Below are 24,691 nucleotides of genomic sequence, written 5' to 3'. Positions count from 1 at the left end.
TTAATCCAGAGCCCCCTATGTGTCATGGTCTCACTGGGGATATGATTCTGAATGAGACATGGTTGATGTTTTGGGGGCTTAGAGACGAGGGAAACATGTAAGCAGATAATTACAGTGCTGTCAGGTACTTGCTTTCTTTCACCATAGTGACCTGTGCGTCTACTCCACACCTGGCGCATATCTAGAACCACACAGAAGTGGTAGACCAGACAAAATTGTTCCAAGAGTGGAGCAAATATCTCTTTATTCACACACCATTCCGTGAGGGAAAATAATTGCTTTTCTGTACTTTTGCTCTTTAGTTCTTTTCCAAAGAACCACAAGTTTCCAAAACTTAAGAGATGTGGCTCACTGTTTAGCAATGGCACTTTTCATAGGTACTGACGTTCCTTTCACCAGTTAGAGGGTCCATCTTTTAGAAGTAGCTCTTCAGTTTAGAAACTCAATAAGCAAGATGGGGGAAGTTTTAATCATCAGATGAGGTCAGTCGTATGCCAGAACCCATGTATACTGGCTCCTGAGGGCCAAATACACACATCTGTTCCCAATTCAGTGTTCAGAGATACCAGACTGATAGCTGGAAGTTGTCCATGGTGGGAGTATTTTCACCACGGAAATTGGCAAACCCTACACATCATAACCGTTTTTCTCCCAGAGAGCCAGTTGTTAAACATTTACCAGCACACCACTGACTGTAGATCGTTGTCCTTCACCTGGGCTTGATTAAGTTGATGGATTTACTAAATTATTCTGCATATGATATGCATAATAGCCTGTTAATTTGGGTTTGAATATAATTATACAGACTGTATTAATTTCATTCCCTCTCCTCCCACATACGTGGGTTAAAATTCCCTTAATTTGGGATGTAAATTTATGCAAAATAGCAAATAATTCGGGTTTTATGGTAAGAACCTTGGAACACTAATAACACTGCAATCTTGATTTAGCAGCCACCAAACCAACGCTCATTCAAAACCACTTTCCTACATTGCCACCTACAGAAAGTCTATGGGGCTAAAATGAGCTTTACTCCTATGATTGACAAATATGTATCTTTTTTCTTGTTGGAAAAAATAAACCAAAAATCAAATAAGAACAGAAAAATGCAGATGTGTTCATTTCAAAGATTTTTTTTTGTGGCAAGTACTGGGCTTGGGATGAAAATGAACCAGACATTTTACCTTCAAGGTGGGAGAGACAAAAATAGATGAAAAACACTGTCTCTGCAATATGACAAGGGCTATACCCAGGGTAAACATAGAACACTATAAAAACAGAGGCGAGAGGGATTGGGATTATTTCAAGTGGTGGGGAGACTTGAGCTGAGTTTTATAGTATGCCTTGAATTTTGCTGTGAGAACAAGACAGGAAAAAAAAATAGCCCGAGAAAAGGGGAAATATTATGGCATATTTGGTCTTGAGTAAAAGCTGACTCAGGAGGGAGATTCAGATTCTCTGAGTTAAATTCTGCTTTGCCATTCTTTGAGTGATCTCAAGCAAATTACCTAAACTCATTGCACCTTAGTTGCCTCATGTGCAAAAGGGGACCATCTACCTTATAAAATTGTGAGGATTAATGGTGCTAATGAATGCAAATTTCTTATGATAGAGCCTGCCGCACTTTATTTTCTTTAAAGATAAAAGAATAAAGAGCTTTAATTTTTACTTATCTAAGATGAAAATTTTATACTTGTGTGGAAACAAAGTTCAGCAGCCTCACTGCATTTCCTTATTATGAGGGGGGATCCCCCAACAGATCAGAAAAGAATATAGTGTACATAAAGTAAGAGTTAGAAGTAATTAATAAAAGTGTTTTAGAAATAACTATGAAGAAATAGAAATTATTTTTTCATTCTTCTTTGGCTCCACAATACTATTTCCAGGAATGAATCCTTTTTTTAAACATCTTTATTGGAGTATAATTGCTTTACAATGGTGTGTTAGTTTCTGCTGTATAGCAAAGTGAATCAACTATATGTATACATATATCCCCATATCCCCTCCCTCTTGCGTCTCCTTCCCACCCTCCCTATCCCACCCCTCTAGGTGGTCACAAAACACCAAGCTGATCTCAGTGTGCTATGCGGCTGCTTCCAACTAGCTATCTATTTTACATTCGGTAGTGTATATATGTCAATGCTGCTCTCTCATGTCGTCCCAGCTTACCCTTCCCCCTCCCCATGTCCTGAAGTCCATTCTCTATGTCTATGTCTTTATTCCTGTCCTGCCCCTATGTTCATCAGAACCTTTTTTTTTAGATTCCATATATATGTGTTAGCATACGGTATTTGTTTTTCTCTCTCTGACTTCTTCACTCTCTGTGACAGATTCTAGGTCCATCCACCTCACTACAAATAACTCAATTTCGTTCCTTTTTATGGCTGAGTAATATTCCATTGTATATATGTGCCACATCTTCTTTATCCATTCATCCGATGATGGACACCTAGGTTGCTTCCATGTCCTGGCTATTGTAAATAGAGCTTCAATGAACTTTGTGGTACATGACTCTTTTTGAATTATGGTTTTCTCAGGATATATGCCCAGTAGTGGGATTCCTGGGTCATATGGTAGTTCTATTTTTCGTTTTTTAAGGATCTCCATACTGTTCTCCATAGTAGCTGTATCAATTTACATTCCCACCAACAGTGCAAGAGGGTTCCCTTTTCTCCACACCCTCTCTAGCATTTATTGTTTGTAGATTTTTTGATAATGGCCATTATGACCCGTGTGAGGTAATACCTCATTGTAGTTTTGATTTGCATTTCTCCAATGTTTAGTGATGTTGAGCATCCTTTCATGTGTTTGCTGGCAATCTGCATATCTTCTTTGGAGAAATGTCTATTTAGATCTTCTGCCCATTTTTGGATTGGGTTGTTTGTTTTTTTGATATGGAGCTGCATGAGCTGCTTGTATATTTTGGAGATTAATCCTTTGTCAGTTGCTTTGTTTGCAAATATTTTCTCCCATTCTGAGGGTTGTCTTTTTGTCTAGTTTATGGTTTCCTTTGCTGTGCAAAAGCTTTTAAGTTTCATTAGGTCCCATTTATATTTTTTTGTTTTAATTCCCATTTCTCTAGGAGGTGGGTCAAAAAAGATCTTGCTGTGACTTATGTCAAAGAGTGTTCTGCCTATGTTTTCCTCTAAGAGTTTTATAGTGTCTGGCCTTACATTTAGGTCTTTAATCCATTTTGAGTTAATTTTTGTGTATGGTGTTAGGAAGTGTTCTAATTTCATTTTTTACATGTAGCTGTCCAGTTTTCCCAGCACCACTTATTGAAGAGACCGTCTTTTCTCCATTGAATATTCTTGCCTCCTTTATCAAAGATAAGGTGACCATATGTACGTGGGTTTATCTCTGGGCTTTCTATCCTGTTCCATTGATCTATTTTTCTGTTTCTGTGCCAGTACCATACTGTCTTGATTACTGTAGCTTTGTAGTATAGTCTGACGTCTGGTAGCTTGAGTCCTCCAGCTCTGTTTTTCTTTCTCAAGATTGCTTTGGCTATTCGGGGTCTTTTGTGTTTCCATACAAATGGTGACATTTTTTGTTCTAGTTCTGTGAAAAATGCCATTGGTAGTTTGATAGGGATTGCATTGAATCTGAAGATTATTTTGGGTAGTATAGTCATTTTCACAGTGTTTATTCTTCCAATCCAAGAACTTGGTATATCTCTCCATCTGTTTACATCATCTTTAATTTCAGTGTCTTATAGTTTTCTGCATAAAGGTCTTCTGTCTCCATAGGTAGGTTTATTCCTAGGTATTTTATTCTTTTTGTTGCAATGGTAAATGGGAGTGTTTCCTTAATTTCTCTTTCAGATTTTTCATCATTAGTATATAGGAATGCAAGAGATTCCTGTGCATTAATATTGTATCCTGCTACTTTACCAATTTCGTTGATTATCTCTAGTAGTTTTCTGGTAGCATCTTTAGGATTCTCTATGTATAGTATCATGTCATCTGCAAACAGTGACAATTTTACTTCTTCTTTTCTGATTTGGATTCCTTTTATTTCTTTTTCTTCTCTGATTGCTGTGGCTAAGACTTCCCAAACTATGTTGAATAATAATGTTGAGAATGGGCATCCTTGTCTTTTTCCTGATCTTAGAGGAAATGGTTTCTGTTTTTCACTATTGAGAATGATGTTGGCTGGGGTTTGTTATTTATGGCCTTTATTATGTTGAGGTAAGTTCCCTCTATACCTCTTTCCAGAGAGTTTTTATCATAAATGAGTGTTAAATTTTGTTGAAAGTTTTTCTGCATCTATTGAGATGATCATATGGTTTTTCTCCTTCAATTTGTTAATATGGTTTATCACACTGATTGATTTGCATATACTGAAGAATCCTTGCATTCCTGGGATAAACCCCACTTGATCATGGTGTATGATCCTTTTAATGTGCTGTTAGATTCTTTTTTTTTTTTTTAAACATCTTTATTGAAGTATAATTGCTTTACAATGGTGTGTTACTTTCTGCTTTATAACAAAGTGAATCAGTTATACATATACATATGTTCCCATCTCTCTTCCCGCTTGCATCTCCCTCCCTCCCACCCTCCCTATCCCACCCCTCTAGGTGGTCACAAAGCACCGAGCTGATCTCCCTGTGCTATGCGGCTGCTTCCCACTAGCTATCTATTTTACATTTGGTAGTGTATATATGTCCATGACACTCTCTCACCCTGTCACATCTCACCCCTCCCCCTCCCCATATCCTCAAGTCCATTCTCTAGTAGGTCTGTGTCTTTATTCCCGTCTTGCCACTAGGTTCTTCATGACCTTTTTTTCCCCCTTAGATTCCATATATATGTGTTAGCATACTGTATTTCTTTTTCTCTGTGCTGTTAGATTCTGTTTGCTAGTATTTTGCTGAGGATTTTTGCATCTATGTTCATCAGTGATATTGGTCTGTAGTTTTCTTTTTTTGTGACATCTTTGTCTGGTTTTGGTATCAGGGTGATGGTGGCCTCATAGAATGAGTTTGGGAGTGTTCCTCCCTCTGTAATATTTTCGGAGAGTTTGAGAAGGATAGGTGTTTACTCTTCTCTATGCTAAATGTTTGATAGAATTTGACTGTGAAGCCATCTGGTCCTGGGCCTTTGTTTGTTGGAAGATTTTTCATCACAGTCTCAATTTCAGTGCTTGTGATAGGTGTGTTTATATTTTCTATTTCTTCCTGGTTCAGTCTCGAAGGTTGTGCTTTTCTAAGAATTTGTCCATTTCTTCCAGGTTGTCCATTTTATTGGCATATGGTTGCTTGTAGTAATCTCTCATGATCCTTTGTATTTCTGCATTGTCAGTTGTTACATCCTTTTCATTTCTAATTCTGTTGATTTGAGTCTTCTCCCTTTTTTTCTTGTTGAGTCTGGCTAGTGGTTTATCAATTGTGTTTATCTTCTCAAAGAACCAGCTTTTGGTTTTATTGATCTTTGCTATTGTTTCCTTCATTTCTTTTTCATTTATTTCTGATCTGATTTTCATGATTACTTTCCTTTTGCTAACTTTGGGTTTTTTTTGTTCTTCTTTCTCTAATAGCTTTAGGTGTAAGGTTAGGTTGTTTATTTGAGATGTTTCTTGTTTCCTGAGATAGGACTGTATTGCTATAAACTTCCCTCTTAGAACTGCTTTTGCTGCTTCCCATAGGTTTGGGGTCATCGTGTTTTCATTGTCATTTGTTTCTAGGTATTTTTTGATTTCCTCTTTGATTTCTTCAGTGATCTCTTGGTTATTTAGTAGTGTATTGTTTAGCCTCCATGTGTTTGTTTTTTTTCACAGTTTTTTTTCCTGTGATTGATATCTAGTCTCATAGTGTTGTGGTTGGAAAAGATACTTGATATGATTTCAATTTTCTTAAATTTACCAAGGCTTGATTTGTCACCCCAGATATGATCTATCCTGGAGAATGTTCTATGAGCACTTGAGAAGAAAGTGTATTCTGTTGTTTTTGGATGGAATGTCCTATAAATATCAATTAAATCCATCTTGTTTAATGTGTATTTAAAGCTTGTGTTTATTTATTTATTTTCATTTTCAATGATCTGTCCATTGGTGAAAGAGGGGTGCTAAAGTCCCCTAGTATGATTGTGTTACTGTCGATTTCCCCTTTTATGGCTGTTACCATTTGCCTTATGTATTGAGGTGCTCCTTGTTGGGTGCATAAATATTTACAATTGTTATATCTTCTTCTTGGAGTGATCCCTTGATCATTATGTAGCGTCCTTCTTTGTCTCTTGTAATAGTCTTTATTTTAACGTCTATTTTGTCTGATATGAGAATTGTTACTCCAGCTCTCTTTTGATTTCCAGTTGCAGGAATATCTTTTTTCCATCCCCTCACTTTCATTCTGTATGTGTCCCTAGGTCTGAAGTTTGTCTCTTGTAGACAGCATATATGCAGGTCTTGTTTTTGTATCCGTTCAGCCAGTCTATGTCTTTGGTTGAAACATTTAATCCAGTTACATTTAAGGTAATTATTGATATGTATGTTCCTATTACCATTTTCTTATCTGTTTTGGGTTTGTTTTTGTAGGTCTTTCCCTTCTCTTCTGTTTCCTGCCTAGAGAAGTTCCTTTAGCATTTGTTGTAAAGCTGGTTTGGTAGTGCTATATTCTCTTAGCTTTTGCTTGTGTGTAAAGGTTTTAATTTGTCCATCGAATGTGAATGAGATCCTTGCCAGGTTGAGTAATCTTGGTTGTAGGATTTTCTCTCATCATTTAAAATATGTCCTTCCACTCCCTTCTGGCTTGCAGAGTTTCTGCTGAAAGATCAGCTGTTAACCTTTTGGGGATTTCCTTGTATGTTATTTGTTACTTTCCCCTTGCTTCTTTTAATATTTTTTCTTTATGTTTAATTTTTGATAGTTTGATTAATATGTGTCTTGGCGTGTTTCTCCTTGGATCTATCCTGTATGGGACTCTCTTTGCTTCCTGGATTTGATTGACTATTTCCTTTCCCATAGTAGGGAAGTTTTCAACTATAATCTCTTCAAATATTTTCTCAGACCCTTCCTTTTTCTCTTCTTCTTCTGGGACCCCTTAATTCAAATATTGGTGCGTTTAATATTGTCCCATAGGTCTCTGAGAGTGTCTTCAATTCTTTTCATTCTTTTTTCTTTATTCTGCTCTGCTGTAGTTATTTCTACTATTTTATCTTCCAGGTCACTTATCCGTTCTTCTGCCTCAGTTATTCTGCTATTGATTCCTTCTATAGAATTTTAAATTTCATTTATTGTTTTGTTCATCATTGTTTGTTTGCTCTTTAGTTCTTCTAGGTCCTTGTTAAACGTTCCTTGTATTTTCTCCATTCTATTTCCAAGATTTTGGATCATCTTTACTATCATTACTCTGAATTTTTTTCAGGTAGACTGCCTATTGCCTCTTCATTTGTTTGGTCTGGTGGGTTTTTACCTTGCTCCTTCATGTGCTGCATATTTCTCTGTCTTAGCATTTTGCTTAACTAAATTTTTTTGTGGTCTCCTTTTCACAGCCTGCAGGTTCATAGTTCCTATTGTTTTTGGTGTCTGCCCCCAGTGGGTAAGGTTGGTTCAGTGGGTTGTGTAAGCTTCCTGGTGGAGGGGATTGGTGCCTGTGTTCTGGTGGATGAGGCTGGATCTTGTCTTTCTGGTGGGCAGGGCTGCGTCCGGCGGTGTGTTTTGGAGTGTCTGTGAACTTAGTATGATTTTAGGCAGCTTCTCTTCTAATGGGTGTGCTTGTGCTCCTGTCTTGCTAGTTGTTTGGCATGGGGCGTCCAGCACTGGAGCTTGCTGGCAGTTGAGTGAACCTGGGTATTAGCGTTGAGACGGAGATCTCTGGGAGAGCTCTTGCTGATTGATATTACGTGGGGCCAGGAGTTCTCTGGTGGTCCAATGTCCTGAACTTGGCTCTCCCACCTCAGAGGCTCAGGCCTGACAGCAGGCTGGAGCACCAAGACCCTTTCAGCCACACGGCTCAGAAGAAAAGGGAGAAAAAAAGAAAGAATGAAAAAAAATTTTTTTAATAAAATAAAATAAGATAAAATAATTTAAAAAATAAATTATTTTTTAAAAAAATTAAAAAAAAAAAAGGAAAGAGAGCAACCAAACCAATGCACAAATCCACCAATTATAACAAGCGCCAAAAACTAAACTAAGATAAACATAAAAGTCAGAATCAAGTCAGTCGCAGACAGCAAACCCCAAGTCTACAGTTGCTCCCAAAATCCACTGACTCAATGTTGGGTTGATTCGTTGTGTATTCAGGTATTCCACAGATGCAGCATACCTCAAGTTGATTGTGGGGAATTAATCTTCTGCTCCTGAGGCTGCTGGGAGAGATTTCCCTTTCTCTTCTTTGTTTGCACAGCTCCTGGGGTTCAGCTTTGGGTTTGGCCCCGCCTCTGTGTGTAGGTTGCCCTCAGGCTTCTGTTTCTGCCCAGACAGGACGGAGTTAAAGCAGTGGTGGATTAGGGAGCTCTGGCTTACTCATGCTGGGGGGAGGGAGGGGTACGGTAGTTATAATTGGAATGCGGGGTGAGCCTGCAGCGGCAGAGGTTGATGTGACATTGCAAAAGCTTGAGGCATGCCGTGTGTTCTTCCAGAGCAGTTGTCCCTGGATCACAGGACCCTGGCAGTGGCGGGCTGCACAGGCTCCCGGGGGGTTTTTTGGGGGACATTGGATAGTGACCTGTGCTTGCACACAGGATTCTTGGTGGCTGTATCAGCAGCCTTAACGTTTCTTGCCCGTCTCTGGTGTCCAAGCTGATAACTGCAGGTCGCACCTGTATCTGGAGCTCGTTTAGGTGGTGCTCTGCCTTCTGTGGGCAGACAGGGAAGGACTCCTCTCTCCTCATGCACCCCGAAACGATGGTCTGTTGCCTCTTAGGCAGTTCCAGACTTTTTCCCGGACTCCCTTCTGGCTAGCTGTGGCTCACTAACCCCCTTCAGGCTGTGTTCATGCGGCCAACCCCAGTACCCGCCCTGGGATCTGACCTCCAAAGCCTGAGCCTCAGCTCCCAGACCCCACCCACCTCGGTGGGTGAGCAGACAAGCCTCTCAGGCTGGTGAGTGCTGGTTGGAACAGATCCTCTGTGCGGGAATCTTTCTTCTTTGCCCTCTGCACCCATGTTGCTGTGCTCTCCTCCGTGGCTCCAAAGCTTACCCCCTGCCCACCCCCAGTCTCTGCCAGTGAAGGGGCTTCCTTGTGTGTGGAAACTTTTCTTCCTTCACAGCTCCCTCCCAGAGGTGCAGGTCCTGTCCCTATTCATTTGTTTCTGTTTTTTCTTTTTTCTTTTGCCCTACCCAGGTATGTGAGGATTTTCTTACCTTTTGGGAAGTCTGAGGTCTTCTGCCAGCGTTCAGTAGGTGTTCTGTAGGAGTTGTTCCACATGTAGATGTATTTTTGATGTATTTGTGGGGAGGAAGGTGATCTCCACATCTTACTCCTCTGCCATCCTGAAGGTCCACCACCTATTGCACTTTAAATGCTCAAGAAATGCTAGCTATTCTTCCTACTATTCCAGGCAAAGAGTATAGCCTTTGAAAAATTATGGGGATGAGAAACAAGTATGATCTGTTTCAGGAAGGGAAGGCTTACATTATAGCTGGGTATAACACTGGGTATTGGTTGCACAGTGGTGAAATATGAGGCTGGAATGGTAGGCAGGAGCCAGGACCTGAAGGACCCTATGTGCCATGCTCAATTCTTTAGGTTTTATCCTGGAGGCGATAGGATTCCACTGAAGTATTTTAAAGGAGAAAATTACTCTTGCTGCTAAGCTAAACATTGCTTTTATTGTCATTTTCCTGCACAATACTGTCAAAGAGAAATAGAGCTGGATGTTTGTTAAAGATGGTAAGACAGATTTTTTTTCAGGCTACTGCAGTAGGGGAGAGAGACTCAATTATAAACTGAACTCAGTGCCACTGAAACTAAAGGTGAGAGGCTTTTTTAAATGCTGGAGAGTGCTAAAGGAAAAGTACTGAAAGACATTGTAGGGGTGGGGATGTGGGTTGGGGGTGGTGTTAGTTGATGTGATTAGGCCATCTGTGCTCCCTAACTGTTGCTTATCAAAGTTAGGCTCCTACCCTCCCACAGAGACTAGGCAACAGGGGCCCTGCCTTTCCTGATGATTTCATTTCAAAGGAATGGCTCCTTGAAAAAGATATCCCTGGGCTGTGGAAGATACATCTCAAAGGGACAGAGAAAAGATTTATAATTCCAAGTTTTCTAAAGAAAATGCTCTAAGAAAAGGAAGGTGAGGGGTATGTAGTCAGATTTTGGCTGAAACAGTGAATTCTTGTTACAGTGTTGAGCCTTCTCAGCCAGGCATTTTAAGGGGACTGGGGTCATCCTAGGGACATGTCCTCAGGCTTATAGAAGCCATACTAGAGTTTGTTTAAGTCTCTTAGTGTGTGGGGTGGACAAAATTGTTTGTGCTGAGAGTTTGCAGTTCCCACAGGCCAAGATTGAGGCCCAGTTGAGGAGGCAGCTCAGAGGAACCTGACTAAAATTTGGTCAAGGAAAGAATACTCTTCTGTAGCTCTCTTTCCTACTGTATGACATCTAATGGCGCCTTGCTTTATTTTCTAGATCCTTCAAAATCTGGTCCTATCTGCCTGGGAAACCTAATCAATTAATCTCCCACACAATTTGTACAGTCACTCAAGTTCAACTTGGAATAGCTCCTCCCATGTCCTGTTCCCATTTTCATCTCTGGGCTTTTACTTCTGTTGTTCCCTTTCTCCCCTGCCCCTTGCATCGTTTTCACCCTTCAAAGCCTCACTCAGTGAAGGCCCTATATCTTCAGAGGCTTATTTGATATCTGTAGGCTCTTTTTAATGAACTACAAAACTTAGTCTTCTCACCACACAAATTAGCACTTAATTATCTTACATATTGTGTTTGGAACATATGGAATTTTGTTTTTTGTGTTTTTTTCCCAGAATTATGACCTTTATTCCTTTTTTTCCCTCTAATTATTCAGTAAGGGTTACTTAAAAAAAAAAAAAAAAGGAACAGCCTCATTCAGTTAGGAGCATAAGGAGTTTTGGAAAGTGTACTGAGCTTGGAGTTCAGAGGGGTTTGAGTCTCAGTTTTGCTACTGACCAGCTGTTTGAACATAAACAAGTCTCCTCTCTGAGCTTCAATTTCTTTATCTGTAAAATGGTGAAGATTCTTTCCAAAATTGTTATGATTAAATTAGATGACATAATGTTTGCAAAAGTGCCTAGCACAGTGCATGGCCCAAGGTTCAGGTACAATAGATATTTATTGAATCTTTTTTCATTTTTTTAATGTATATTAATTATCTCCCTGATTTGATTTTAAGTTCTTTCAGAGCCAACAAACATGGGTTATATTCTCCTTTTCCACAATCTCAGAGTGTTGAGTATGTAGTAGGCACTCAATAACACTGGCTGAAGGAATTGATTAATTGCACACTTAGAAGGAAGTGGCTGATTCTGTTGTATGTTCCGTGAAGAGTTTAACAAATGCTCAGTAAGGAAATGAGTCCTCCAGACACCTACCAAATAGAGGCTGATATTACACAGTTCTAGGAAGTACCAGTTTAGATTAATAGCTTTTTGATCTTCAAACACTCCCCAACAGCCTTTAAAACACTAGGAAATTCTAAGCAGAAGTCAGAAAGAAAACTAGGAACCAGATATAACTATGAGTAACCCTAAAAAAAACTGGCTAAATGTCAGGCCCAGCATAAAAATGCAATCGGAACTGGGATTCCTCATCCCCTCACTCCCTTTTTGCTGGGGAAGCTACCTCAGAGTAATTAGCTTCTAAACAGCCTCATGTAATAAAGGAATAGAACAGCAGTTGCTGAGAGTGATTTATTATTCATCATGAATAGCAAGTGACTGAAATAATTTAACCACCACTAATCTCTAAAAGGGACCCACTCATTTTCAATCATCTCGTATGACATGAGATCACTCATTCACATACATCCCACTGAGCTCATCCTACTGCAAGGAAGACTTAACGGGCAGCAGAATGCTGTTTATGTACTTCTGTGACATAAGTGTATCATTAGGTGAATATTACAGCCTATGGGATTAGGACCATGTTTTTGTGCAGTGTGACAACTTGACACAATCCATATACATGTCACCTTTTGCATCCTATTAGTATCGAGGGAACCCACAAATGCTAATATGGCATAGTGATAATTATACGACTCACAGTTCTGAGGCTAGGATTAGAAATGGCAACAATATTGACAGATATAGATTGTGGTGGGCTTGTCTCATGAGAGAGAATGCTAAGGGAATGGTAACTTGATAATCTTTGTCATGAGAAGGAGTCTAACTGAAGCATTTCCTATTCTAATTATAATTGTGCTGGTGAATATTGTACTGTTTATTTTTGAGTCACAAGAGAATGTAGAATCAGTATTTTAATGTCTTGCATATTTGGAGAATTTTCTTTTTCTAGACTCACCGTTTACATATCTAGAAATTTAAGGAAGATAAAATCAAGCTTTGCTATGATTATAAATCCACACATCCTATGATAAAGGGCAGAGGAGAAAACAAAATTGATTAGGAGGCCAGTTAAATTGGCCAGTTAATCTACTTGGGCTCTGGTACAAAAATTAGTAACGATGGTTACGAATAGTGCCTACTACTTTTGACTGCCTGCCATATGCCAGGCACTGTTCACACATTTTCTTGTTTAATTCTCATCACAATTCTGTGGGGTAGGCAATGTTATCCCTACATACACTTGAAGAAATGCATTCACTCAACCTTTGGCTATATCAGTGTCAACAAAACAGTTTAGGAAAAAAAATTTGAATGTAATCATATAGCTTATCTTGAAAATAATAAGTTTAAAATCATCTCCATTTTTTAAATAAAAGATCAGTCTTTGTTTTCAGATATAACTCCAGTGGAATTATTATTCTAGAGATATTATTGTTTATATTATTATTCTATCATTATTTCTACTACTACATTATTGTTATTTTTAGTGGAACTATTATTTCTAGTATAATCTCCAAGAAAAGGAATACTTCTTCTCTGTGCTGAGGTTCAGTGGATCAATGATTATAAATGTGTATCTGAATCACTTGGGAGGAGAGTACTTCTTAATATGCTGATTCTGATTCATCAGGTCTGTGGTGGGAGCAGGATGAGATTCTGCACTTCTCATCAGTTCCACAGTGATGCTGATACTGCTGGTCTGGGCGCTCAGATGGGTGGGGATGTTAAGTGAGAGAGACTGAAAGCAATCACATCTATGAAGCAGCCATCGTTCTGGTTTTGAAATTAAAGAAGCCATAGCTTTTTAAAACCTTCTTTTGTGAGGGTGGGCAAATGCTTTCTTTTTTTCTCTGTGAGTCCTGTATACCAAGGTGGAATCAATATTTTTTTAAATTGCTCTTCAGAATTATTCACATTTAATCCAGATTCTCTTTGGTGTTTCACATTAGGCCATTCCTGATGAGATACATTGGCCTTTAGTTTGATTTTTGAGTTACGGTAAAAGAGTGACCTACACTCTTCCAAACTTCTAAGAAGTGTAAGCGGATTGAATTAATTTGGAATAAAAAAGGATGAGTGATAAAATGGGCAGGACAGGAAAGACCATTCTCTTGGGTGTTACCAAGCCATTTGATTAGCAGTTTGACAGAGAGTGCTAAGGATTGTAAACTATGTATTACTTAGAATGTTTGGATGCTATCCTTTGTGTGAAAAACACTAAACTATATATGGCTATATGGTTTCCAGGACTGGTTCTGTCTTTGACTTGAGAGTTTGCCTTCAATGTGATGAAGGCTTTATATGTGTCAGAATGAGCAGCCGTGTCCTTGTGGAGGGCATTTCTATTAGCACATGCTGCTGGTGGGAACCACAAACCCTTGTGTGCGTCCTTCACATGAAAGACTTCTGTATTTTATGAGAATTTTATAAGAATTCTTGGTATTTTATACAATTTTTTTTTTATTATGAGGCCAGTGGAGAAGGTCTGATCTTATCAAAAACTGGGTAACATCAAATGCCCACCGGAGCCAGTCAGTCCTCTGGAGGCAGCTGATGGTCAGCAAAAGAGAGGAAGCTCTGGCATCAAGCTGAGCCGGGCTTACACTGTGACTATTCCTCTCCCTGGCCATGAAACGTTGGAGAATCACCATCTCTGAGCCTCCGTATCCTTCTCTTCAAAACAAGGACAAAGATCACAACCTCATCAGGTTAGTGTAGGGGTAAATGCTGTCACCTGTGTAAAGGACCTTGTCCCAAGTAAGTGCTCTATGCATGCACCAAATATGTGGGCATTTCAGGTATAACTGCAAGCCACACTTTTCCTGGTCAACCATGCCTGATTTATGAGAGGTCGATATTGATATACTTCATTAACAATGTTTAAACTACACATTCTCACCCTCTGGTTATATCAATGTCAACAAAAGCCAGTTTAGAAAAGGAAAATTGGAATTCAATCACACAGTCTTTTGAAAATAAAAAGCTTCAGATCCCTCCCCCTGTTTCCTTCTCTTCCCCTTTGTTCTCTCCTCCTCTTCCTCTTCCTCTTCTCTCCTCCTCTTCTTTCCTTCTTCTCTCCTCGTCCTCTTCATTCTTCTTCTATTGTTTCAAAGTCAATCTTTATATTTAGATAAAAATTTAGGGGAATTATTTAATTTATAACTACAACCTATAAGAAAAATTCTCCTCTGTTCAAAAACCAAAGAAAGCTGAAAACCTCAATTGATTTTTTAATATATTTAGTTATATAGTTTTCTTCATTCACAAATTATGTCCACACCCATGCAGTTCCTCACAGCAGGCAAATTCCAGTCTCCTGGTACACAATAACACTTCTCTCAAAGGCTTCTTTCAGATTTAAGAAGACTTAAATATGAAAAGCCAATATGATGGAATAAATTCCTTTTCCTCTTAAAAAAGTAAGAACAGAATTTGTACAGAGGATCCAAGATCATTCTTTCCATTTAAAGAACAACTATGACATCAGTTTTTCCAAGATTAGTGATTCAATAAGGCAAAAGACCTTAATCTGATATTGTTTTAGAAGCTTTTGCCATGCATTTGTCATAGTTTTTCCCTTTAGTAAACCTTAGTGATTCTGAAAACAATTTCTAGTCTGTCTTTTCTCTTTGCTGAAAATCTTTCAATTTGAGAATTCAAAATACTTGTTTAAAATGTGGACCATTTATGGAAATAGGAGAGGATTAGCATTTGGAAAAGAGGTTAAGTGCTTAAGATTTGGTTTTCTGAGGTTACTTTGAAAGGTAGAGTCAGAGCAAGAATCTGACCCCTGTCTGTATTTCTTTAACTTGACAACCAAATGACATTGCCTCTAACTGAACACTATAGTGTGCTGGACCACCAAATAGGATAAAGGAATGAAATTTTATAGGTGAAGACTAAGCTAAGAATGATAAAATTGCTCTGACTAGGAGTTCAAAGAATACATCAAATCCCTTATATATTTGGGAACCTTTACTCTCCCATGACATATATGTTATTTTAAAGTTCTAATGGTCTAGGACACTTTCAATTTCTCATCTTCAGGGTCACGAGCCAAATTTTCGAACTTCATTTGTATGACCAGGAGAACTACTTTCCTCTACATGTGGCTTGTCCCTTGCGTACCACCTCTTAGTTTGAATGTACTCATTTGCATGTAAGAATTCTCTACTATAGATGAAAACTTTGCTATGTTTTCATATTTTCCTTTCTGATGAGCCTCTACATTTTCCCCTCCCTGGTTCCCCATGAAGACGTGCCTTTTCTGCCTCTTTTGTGGACTTCCTTGATAGCTTTTGAGTTCCTGGAAGCCTTTTTGAGAATGGGAATCTGCCAGAGGCAGCTCTTAGTCCCACCTGCTTCTATAAAAGTTCTCTTGGAGAGTTCTCCTTTTCTATTTCTGCTTTATCCCAAACCAGTGTTTACCTCTTCCAAGGCTTTTTCCATCCAGTCAGATCCGTGCAAGAGGGGAAATTGCTCTTCTCCAGAATTATTATGTAGTTTTCCTAGGTCCTTTGTAGTGTCTCTCCAAAAAAGTTTCTTTTTTTTCTTGTTCATTTGTTTTTTTGTTTTTAAATCAAGAATAGATACTGAGACTTTTTCAAGAATCAATCAGTCAATAAATAAAAATGTGGTTTTCTACCGTACATCGTAAGGAGATTCCAAAGCCTGCATTTTGACTGCTAGCAAACAGATGTTAAAATAATCTTGGAACTTTCCCACATATAAGTTTAAGCACTAAAGACAGTTCTAACACTGAAAGTTCCCTGCATTGCTGTCACAGTTATGACTTTTCAGCATTTGAGTTTGACCCCTACTGAATACTTTACTTTTCCAGTCATAGTTAGCAAATCTAGTTAATTAATAGTCTTATCTTCATGGGAGTTAAGTCTGTCCTCCTCAGGCTTTATTAAGAGACCAGTTGAGAAAAGAACAAAGAAAAAGTCTGCCTCAGGCACAGAGAAATATAAAGGATGACGACATTACTTTGAAGACGTTAAGTGGTCTTTTTTCCAGTTCCTATTTTTCCCAAATAGTACATTAGCTTTTAATGAATAAGTAAGAAAATAGTAGGTAGCATTGAAGACACTTCTATTTGGGCCAGATTTTTTTTCTATAGTAGCTGTAGGGCTTTTAAATAATTCAAATTGCATGTGCTTCTCTTTACAACATTTTCCCCTTTCCAAATCATCTGGCCATTATAAGAAAAATATTTGGATAACCAGCTGTTCTTCTTTTTTAAAGGGCAAGTTTCCTATATAAACACAGCATCTCTGATATTCCTATGGGGAAATACAAAAATGTTTATGCCAACTGTAAACCTTCCAAGTTAAAATTCCTTAGAATATGATACAAAGCAAAAAGAAATGGATATAGAAAAAATGGCAGTGTTTTGGACAAGGATAAATAGGATTGTTCTTATTCTGGGCTTAGCCCCTGGGTTTCCAGGGTGAAAAGTTTGCTTATGAACTGCCCATTTGACTTCTAAGAATTCTTAAAATTCTAAAAATTTCTAAGAATTTTCCTAGACTAATTCATTATTGCAAAAATTAGCCAAACAGTCTCACTTAGTGATTCTTGAGATTATGTCTTGTATTAGTTTCTGGAAAAATATAGATTGCATTTTTCCTTGAAAAATTATCTTTTTGTCAACATGAGCTTCATATTCCTGGTTTCTCTATGATTTTTAATTTTTTCTGAAGAACTCTGGATGAGCCTTTCCTACTTACTGCAAGACTGTTTTGCTTACAGTTTAGAGAACTAACTGACTGGGTTGAATGCATCACAAATATGTCTTCTGGTGACCAACCCTGTGATTTACTCTGGTGCAGCACAGATTTAAGCTTTGCTGTTCAGCTTCCCAACTGACAAGGAAAGACAAGGTTGGTTTGTGGAGATATTTTCATGTGTTACAGCTGCATCCTCAGTTTGCATAAATATTAAATGCTCTTCTACTATTCATGGCAGTTTTGAGAGTTAGGTTATTTCCTCCTCTCAAGGAATAAATGTAAGATTATTGATGCATTTTACTATTGAATAAAGTCAAATTTACTATCATCTTTATTAGTAGTATTAACCTTGTCCTTACCCTCAGCATCATCATATAAGTTGCAAAATACTTTAATTAACAATTCTTTTTGCTCATTATGTCAAGAGAATCCTATTAGAACAGGCCTACATCTTAAAATATTTGATACACCATTGTTCCCTATCTCTGAATTGCTTCTTCACTTCAGGCCTGATGGCAAAGATAGGAAGTTTAGCTTACACTCACCCAAAGATTATTTGATCATTCAGGAAAATTTACCTTTGTTTGATTATACCTAATTATTGTTTAAAAACCCATTTTCTGTGAAGTTGCATGTTTATTTGTAGATTTTTATCTGATAGAGATGCAAATGATTTCTGCCAGGTAGAAAAGATAACCCCAAAGGTGATGGCTTTATTGCTCTGTAGGATATTAACCGGTTCTGTATCTAACCCCATTCATCCATTTTTCCTTCCATGACTGAATAACCCTTGTTCTTCATTTCTCCTTTGAACCATCTTTACTGTCCGACTGGTTCTCTCCTTAATGAGTTGAGTAACTCTTTGGCACAAACTTATTTTATATTTGTATGAGTTATGTTTTATAACTTCTTGAAAATTATACTTTGACATGTGCCATTCAAGATGCATACATATAAATATATACTTTTTAAATGTGATAGTTTTTGCTTGAAAGTAATCAGTCAAGGGAAGCAATCACTAATTAGTTTAGACAAATGAAAACCTTATATAAATCTATTTTAGTACCCAGCACTACTTCAAGGACAGACCAAATCTCATTATTTAAAATATTGATTTTCTAACAGTATGTTAAGGAATTGTCTTGGGTTCAGTGGGACAGATGGAGGATCCTTAAGGCATGCTACACTTAGTAGTGCAATTAGCAGAAACAGAGTGAAGCAGTCATCTTTATCCAGTGAGATTTTTGAAAAAATTTTGATTACCATGGCTTGAGTGAGAAAATATAAGTTCCTTTAATTTCTTCAACAACTACTTGGTCCGTAAGTGGAAGTGAGTTCATTTGTTAAAACAAACAAACAAACCAATATATAGCAGTACCTTTCTCCTTAAACAATTAACCATAGAATGAGTCCTCTGTAGCCTTTTCATCATTGTTGTTGCTGTTGCTTTTATTCTCCATGTGATTAGTTTTTAAAAAATATTTAAAAATGTTTTTAATGGGTGGTAGATTATAAGCAAATGTTTAAAAAGTCAAAACCATTTAAAAATGTACTCAGTGAAAATTTTTGCTTTTATCACTGTCCCCATCATACTATCTCCTCCAGAGGTAACCAGTAATTAGCTTTTAAAGTAGCTGTCCAGATTTTATTTATGAAAATAATAGCAAATATGAGGATATCCTTATTTTTCTCTCATTCTACACATAAGGAAGCAAGATATACATATTGCTTGGCACCTTGCCTTTTTTACTTAAAATGGATATACTGGCAATCTTTTTATATCAATACATAAAATACTTCTTCTCTCTCTCTCTTTAACACAGTGTGGCCTCATCAAAGTAACACACGATAACTTTAGTAATTAAATCCCAAGTGAATGTGTAAGGTGCCATTCAATTCACTAAACTTTTAATATAACAGTCAATATTCTAGGTGCTGGAGGTGCAAAATATGTTAAGACATAAACCCAGTCCTTAAGAAACTCACATCCTACTAGTAGAGATCAAAACATAACTAAAATACAGTGTGGTTAGTGCTATAAAAGAAGCATTTCTTAAATGCCATGGAAAAATACTTCAGGAAGTGATTAATTCTGCCTTGGAGGTGTAGGAGAGGTGTCAAAGAAAGCCAAAAATGTGACATTTGAGCAAGGTCTTGAAATAAGAATATGAAGTATAAAAGAATCATTTCTAAGTCTAAATGACTGATCCAGTTCATGATTTTTGAAAGAAAGAATTTGGCTGTGATTACCCTTTCTTAATTCTCTCCTATTAGTATTCCCTAGGGTATCAGGACAAATAATTTTAAATCTACTTGGTGTTTACATCCTTAAAGCATTTGTGGATTGTCTCATTCTTAATCACCAGTTTGCCTGATCTAACTTACAGCCTTTCATCTTCCCTCCTGTACCAGCCACTCTTCTTGAACCAATCAAGAGTGTGGCCTCTTCCAGGATTTCCAGACTGCATACCACTTTGCATTCTGAAAAACGGATGTTCAAATGCAGCCCTTTTCTAAATCTGAATATAAACAACTCCGTGGTGGTATAAGGTTCCCTACCTTTCCAATGACTGCTGCCAGGTTAGTTCATTTGCACTTTTCATTCCCAATCTGTTTATCCCAATGTAATAGCTTAGTCATCCAGCTCTCAGGCTAAATAAGAGCTCTTCAAATGCCAACCCTGAGAACTCCTCCCAGTGTGAATTGCAAGCCATTTATTTTCATTTGTTCACAGGCTTTTCAATCTTTCAGCCGGCTTTTCAACCATGAGATAGTGTCCATATAGATGTCAATTTTTATTAGGCTCCTAAGTAATTTTAAAGCCCTACACAAGATGCTTTTCTGAAGTCCTTATACATCTGATGCTCTGCTCTCTCACGTTCCTTAATCATGTAATTCTCTAGAAATGACCTATCAAGTATGATAAAGCTTTTTGCTCATGATTTGCATTTTATTCCACCTCTTTTCTTCTTTTGCTGACCCAGATCTGTGCTCTGCAACCACAATGACACTTAGTGGTCAGGCTAGAATTTTGGCCACCTAATGAGGCACTGTTATTCTTCACCAACTGTAGGGACTCCATGGAGCATAATATTTTTTAAAATCCCTTTTTCCAAGATTCTCACCAGTCTGGAAATTGGCTGGAGCTCTGCTATTATTCTCGGGTCAGAGCAATCGTCAGAGAGCCTCAAATACAGAGACAGAGCACATCGCCCTCTTGAACTGCCATCTTTGATTGAAAAACAAGAAAATCTTATACAGTATAGCCAAAAAGAGCTCAAGGTTAAATTGTTTTACAAAAATCTGGCAATTTTGCCCCACACGTGTCAATTTCTTTGACAGCTTCAAATAGTATTAAAATAGCCCACTGTTAAATTACAACTCCCTCATCCTCTTTTCTCCGCTTTATTTTTCTACTTAGTATTAACCCAATCTAATATGCCATATATTTCACATAAATTTTATTTTGTTTCACCCCAACTTGAATGGAAGCACCATGAGGGAAGAGATTTTCTGACCATCTTTCTGTATGTTCAGTGCCCAGAGAAATGCCTTACAGATAAAAAAAAATGCACTATATAGGTTAGGTAACTGAATAAATTAATATATAGTGCAGAGATTGCATTTCTGTTACTTAAATATTGTTGTTCTCCACTTAGTCTATTTTTTTGTTTCTGGTGATACGCTGCTGCCTTTTCCCTCCCATATGTCTTACGTACTTTTGAATACTTCCTAGATACCTCTTCCCTCTAGGAAGCTTTTCTTGAATTGCCACATAGAGTTCAAACCCCCTCAATTCTCAGTTTATTGTTTATGTTGCTTAGTCGTTGAGAATAGCAACACTTTCATATGAGGCTACCTGATGTTCCAAGGGCCCTGATTCGCTTTAGAACCGGGTGGTAAGAGCAGCTTGTGTTGTTATTTCTCCCATATCAGCACAACCCATGGTGGGAAGAAAACCATTGTTTGGTTTCCATAGTTGAGGAGCAAAATGTACATGAGCAGAATGGCACCTTGGTTTTAGGGTCAGTCCGGTTGGTCCTAGGTTTAAATCCCAGCAATCTTTACCATCTCTGTGATGTGAGACAGTTGTTAAAATATTCTGTGCCCTAACACCTTCATCTATAAGAAAAAGAAAATAATGCTTCCCTTGCAGGATGATTGTGAGGACCAGATATAATAAATACCAAACAACATACTTGGCAAATTGACATGACCACTAACTGGCTATTATTATTATTATTATTATAATCATTACTACTACCATTATTATTATATCATATCCTCTGTCCTTTGATTCCCCACTTATCTCCACTCCAATCTAGGATACAAATTCAGCTATTTCAACTTGAGATTATATTTTTCATCCATTAATTCATTTAACAACATTTATTAAGAGTCTAGCATGTGCCAAGCACAGTCCTGATCGAAAGGAATACAAAGATGAATGCATGTTAATCCCTGTACCTTCAGAGCAAACAGACTATGGTTTTCATTTATTTATTCATCAAATAGTTCAACAAATATGTATTGAGCCTCAACTGTGTCCTAGGCTGAGTTATAGAGACTAGGAGTATGTCAGTGAAAAAATCAGATGGGGGTTACATTCTAGTAGAGAGAGACAGACAATAAACAAGATAATTAAGTAAATTCTATAGTATGTTAGAATGTGATAAGGGCTATTTGAACATAGTGGGGCAGGGGAAGAGGGATCAAGAGTGCTCAGTGTGTGTTTTTGTGTGGGCTTTGCAGTTTTAAGTAGGGTAGTCAGGGCAGAATTTCCTAGCAATATGACATTTGAGCAGAGACTCAAGGAAATGAAGGAATGAGCCACATGGATATTTGGGGGAAGAGCATTTCAGCAGAGGGAACATGAAAAGCAAGAGCAAAGCAGAGAGTGATGCATATCAGAACAGAGGGTTGATCACTGTACAGTCAGCGGCAGAGGCTAGAGTCAATTTCTCTGCTTGTTGCCGGTGTAGGTGGATTGGGATCTGAGGATGGATCGTGTGAAATGGTCCTGATGGAGTTTCTTGGACAGTTGTCACAGAGTGAGGTCAGGCTTTCCTTGTGAACCATGTTTTGTTTTGTTTTTTTTCTTTTTGTTTTCCATTGCACTCCTGCTGGTGCTCTAGCCCCTGGATACTTTGAATTGTGTACTCCACTTTGGGGTTCTGGAGCAGGACGTATTTCTGCAGGGTTTTCTGTCGGTCTCTTACTCTAGCTGCTGTCCATTTTTTCCTCCCCAGTTTAGGGGCTTAATAGTGAACCCCCTAGTCCTCTCTCCCTCTGAAAAGGCAGGTGGTGGCTCTTCACATGCCATGTGGGCTTCTACCTCCAGGGTTCTTTTCTTCCTGACTTTCCTCCCATATCCCTCTTAGAAGAGAGGCTGAGGGTTCTCTGCTTCCTCCCTATCTCCATCAGTTTATTTTTGCTGTGACAGCAGAGGGAGCAGACCGTTGCACTGCAGTGTGATTGTAATGGAAAAACATGGTGGCAGGGGGATGCAGGGCACAGGAAAGATACAGAAGTGGGGGTCTTGCCTGCATGTTCCATTGCCCAAGTCTCAGTCATTTCCTATCATTCCTTTGACTGAACTGCCTAACTTTGCTCTCATCCTAAACTCAAGGTGGTAGTAGTATGGGTGCTTTCCTCATAGCTAGAAAGGATAGATCTGGGAATAAGAGATGGAGCAGTGGGTGATGTGTTTGCTCATAACACCTAATAACCTACTTCCAATTACTTTTTCCATTCCTGTGGCACCAGGGTTCTCTATTTTAATGATCTTTCTACCTAGTAGAAGAATGCTGTCATCAGGAGTTAGAATTAAGGCTCAGTTCACAGGAAAGTTGAGATTCCCTCCTGGCCTTCTGGTTTTCATGTCACTAGTCCAAATAGAAAAAAAAAAAAAAGAGGAAGGAAAATGTTTCCATTCTTGCTTGGGACAATAGGCCTGAATTTTCAGGGAATGATAGAATTGTATTGGGCAGCATAAATGAAATGGAGGAATTGCTCTGGGATGTTTCACAGACTACCATATCCAGTGGTAAATTTTATCTAATGGGGAGATAAAACCTCTTTGTCACCAGCCCTTCAATCTTGCTTCTTTAAAGTCACTAACAGTGACCTTACCAAACCATTAGCTTCTGCTAATATGTAAGTATGGCTCTTTATCTCAACCAAATCTCCTTTCAGGCAAAATGGACACTGATGATTTTGAAATTCTGTGTACTGGTTATCCTTCTCTTCTTTTGAGTCCTAAAATTTATGGCCACATCTGAGTACCGCCACTGGCCTCTTCAGATTATTGTACAAAGCTCAGATACTTTTTCTTCTTGGATATCTTGGGCCACTTTTCTTAACATACTTGAAATTAGCTGATTTCTGTGATTGGAAACAAGACCAGTTTAACTGTAAATTCAGTCAAGGTTTAAATTGAACAGTTAACCTAATATTTACCTTTGTTTACACTGACTTTTTTTTCTCCCGGTTTTCAACCATCTAATTTCAAAGAGGAAGTAGCCAGAGTGGAGCCTTTATAGTTGGGTCAATTGGATTGACTTGACATGAAGAAATTGTATATTCTTTGATTAAAATTTTAGTCACATTTTGTTGTTAGGTTTAAGATAATCTCAAATATTCTAAAAATATTTAGGGATTTTGCAGTCACAAGATACTTTAACAAGAAGTTAACAGAAGATATTATTTTATATTTAATAGTACTTTATTAAAATATAATATACTACAGTAAAATGCTCACATCTTAAGTTACAAGTTGATGAGTTCTAACATATCTATATCTTCTTATAACCACTTATAGAAGATATAAATCATTTCCATTGTCCCAGAAAGTCCCATGATGCTCCTTTCCAGGCAATGCACCATCTTAGAGGAAACTACCATTCTGAGTTTCATCCCCATGGATTAGTTTTGCCTCCTCTTGAACTAAATAAAGTAATACAGTATATATATATTTTTCTGACTTCTTTCATTCAATTTAGCATTTTTGAGGTTTATCTATACTGGTGCATTAGTAATTTGCTCTTTTCCATTTGTTTAGCAATTATGCTGATAGTATTCCATTGTGTAGATATACATGATATTTATCCATTCTCTAGTTCATGAACCAGATTTGGATTTTTCCAGTTTTAGGCAATGAAATAAGCTGCTATAGACATTCTTACTAAAAGATAAATGCACATAAACGTTAATTTCTCTTGGTTGTATACCTAAGAATGGAATTGTTGGATCATAGGGTGTGTTTAACATTTTAGGAAACTGTCAAATCATTTTCCAAAGTGGTTGTACTGTTTTATACTTCTATCACAATGGATGAATGTTCTAGATGCTTTTCATACTTGCCAACACTTGCTATTGTCAGTTTTAATTGTAGCTATTCTAGTTGGAAGAATGTTTATGTTTTGAGGTACTTGAGACTATATACCTGTTACTGAAATCAAAGAAGGAAGAGCTAAGCA

The sequence above is a fragment of the Eubalaena glacialis genome, chromosome 6, assembly GCF_028564815.1.
Source record: "Eubalaena glacialis isolate mEubGla1 chromosome 6, mEubGla1.1.hap2.+ XY, whole genome shotgun sequence".
In the NCBI taxonomy this organism is placed as follows: Eukaryota; Metazoa; Chordata; class Mammalia; order Artiodactyla; family Balaenidae; genus Eubalaena; species Eubalaena glacialis.
Note: the sequence above shows the minus strand (reverse complement) of the source record.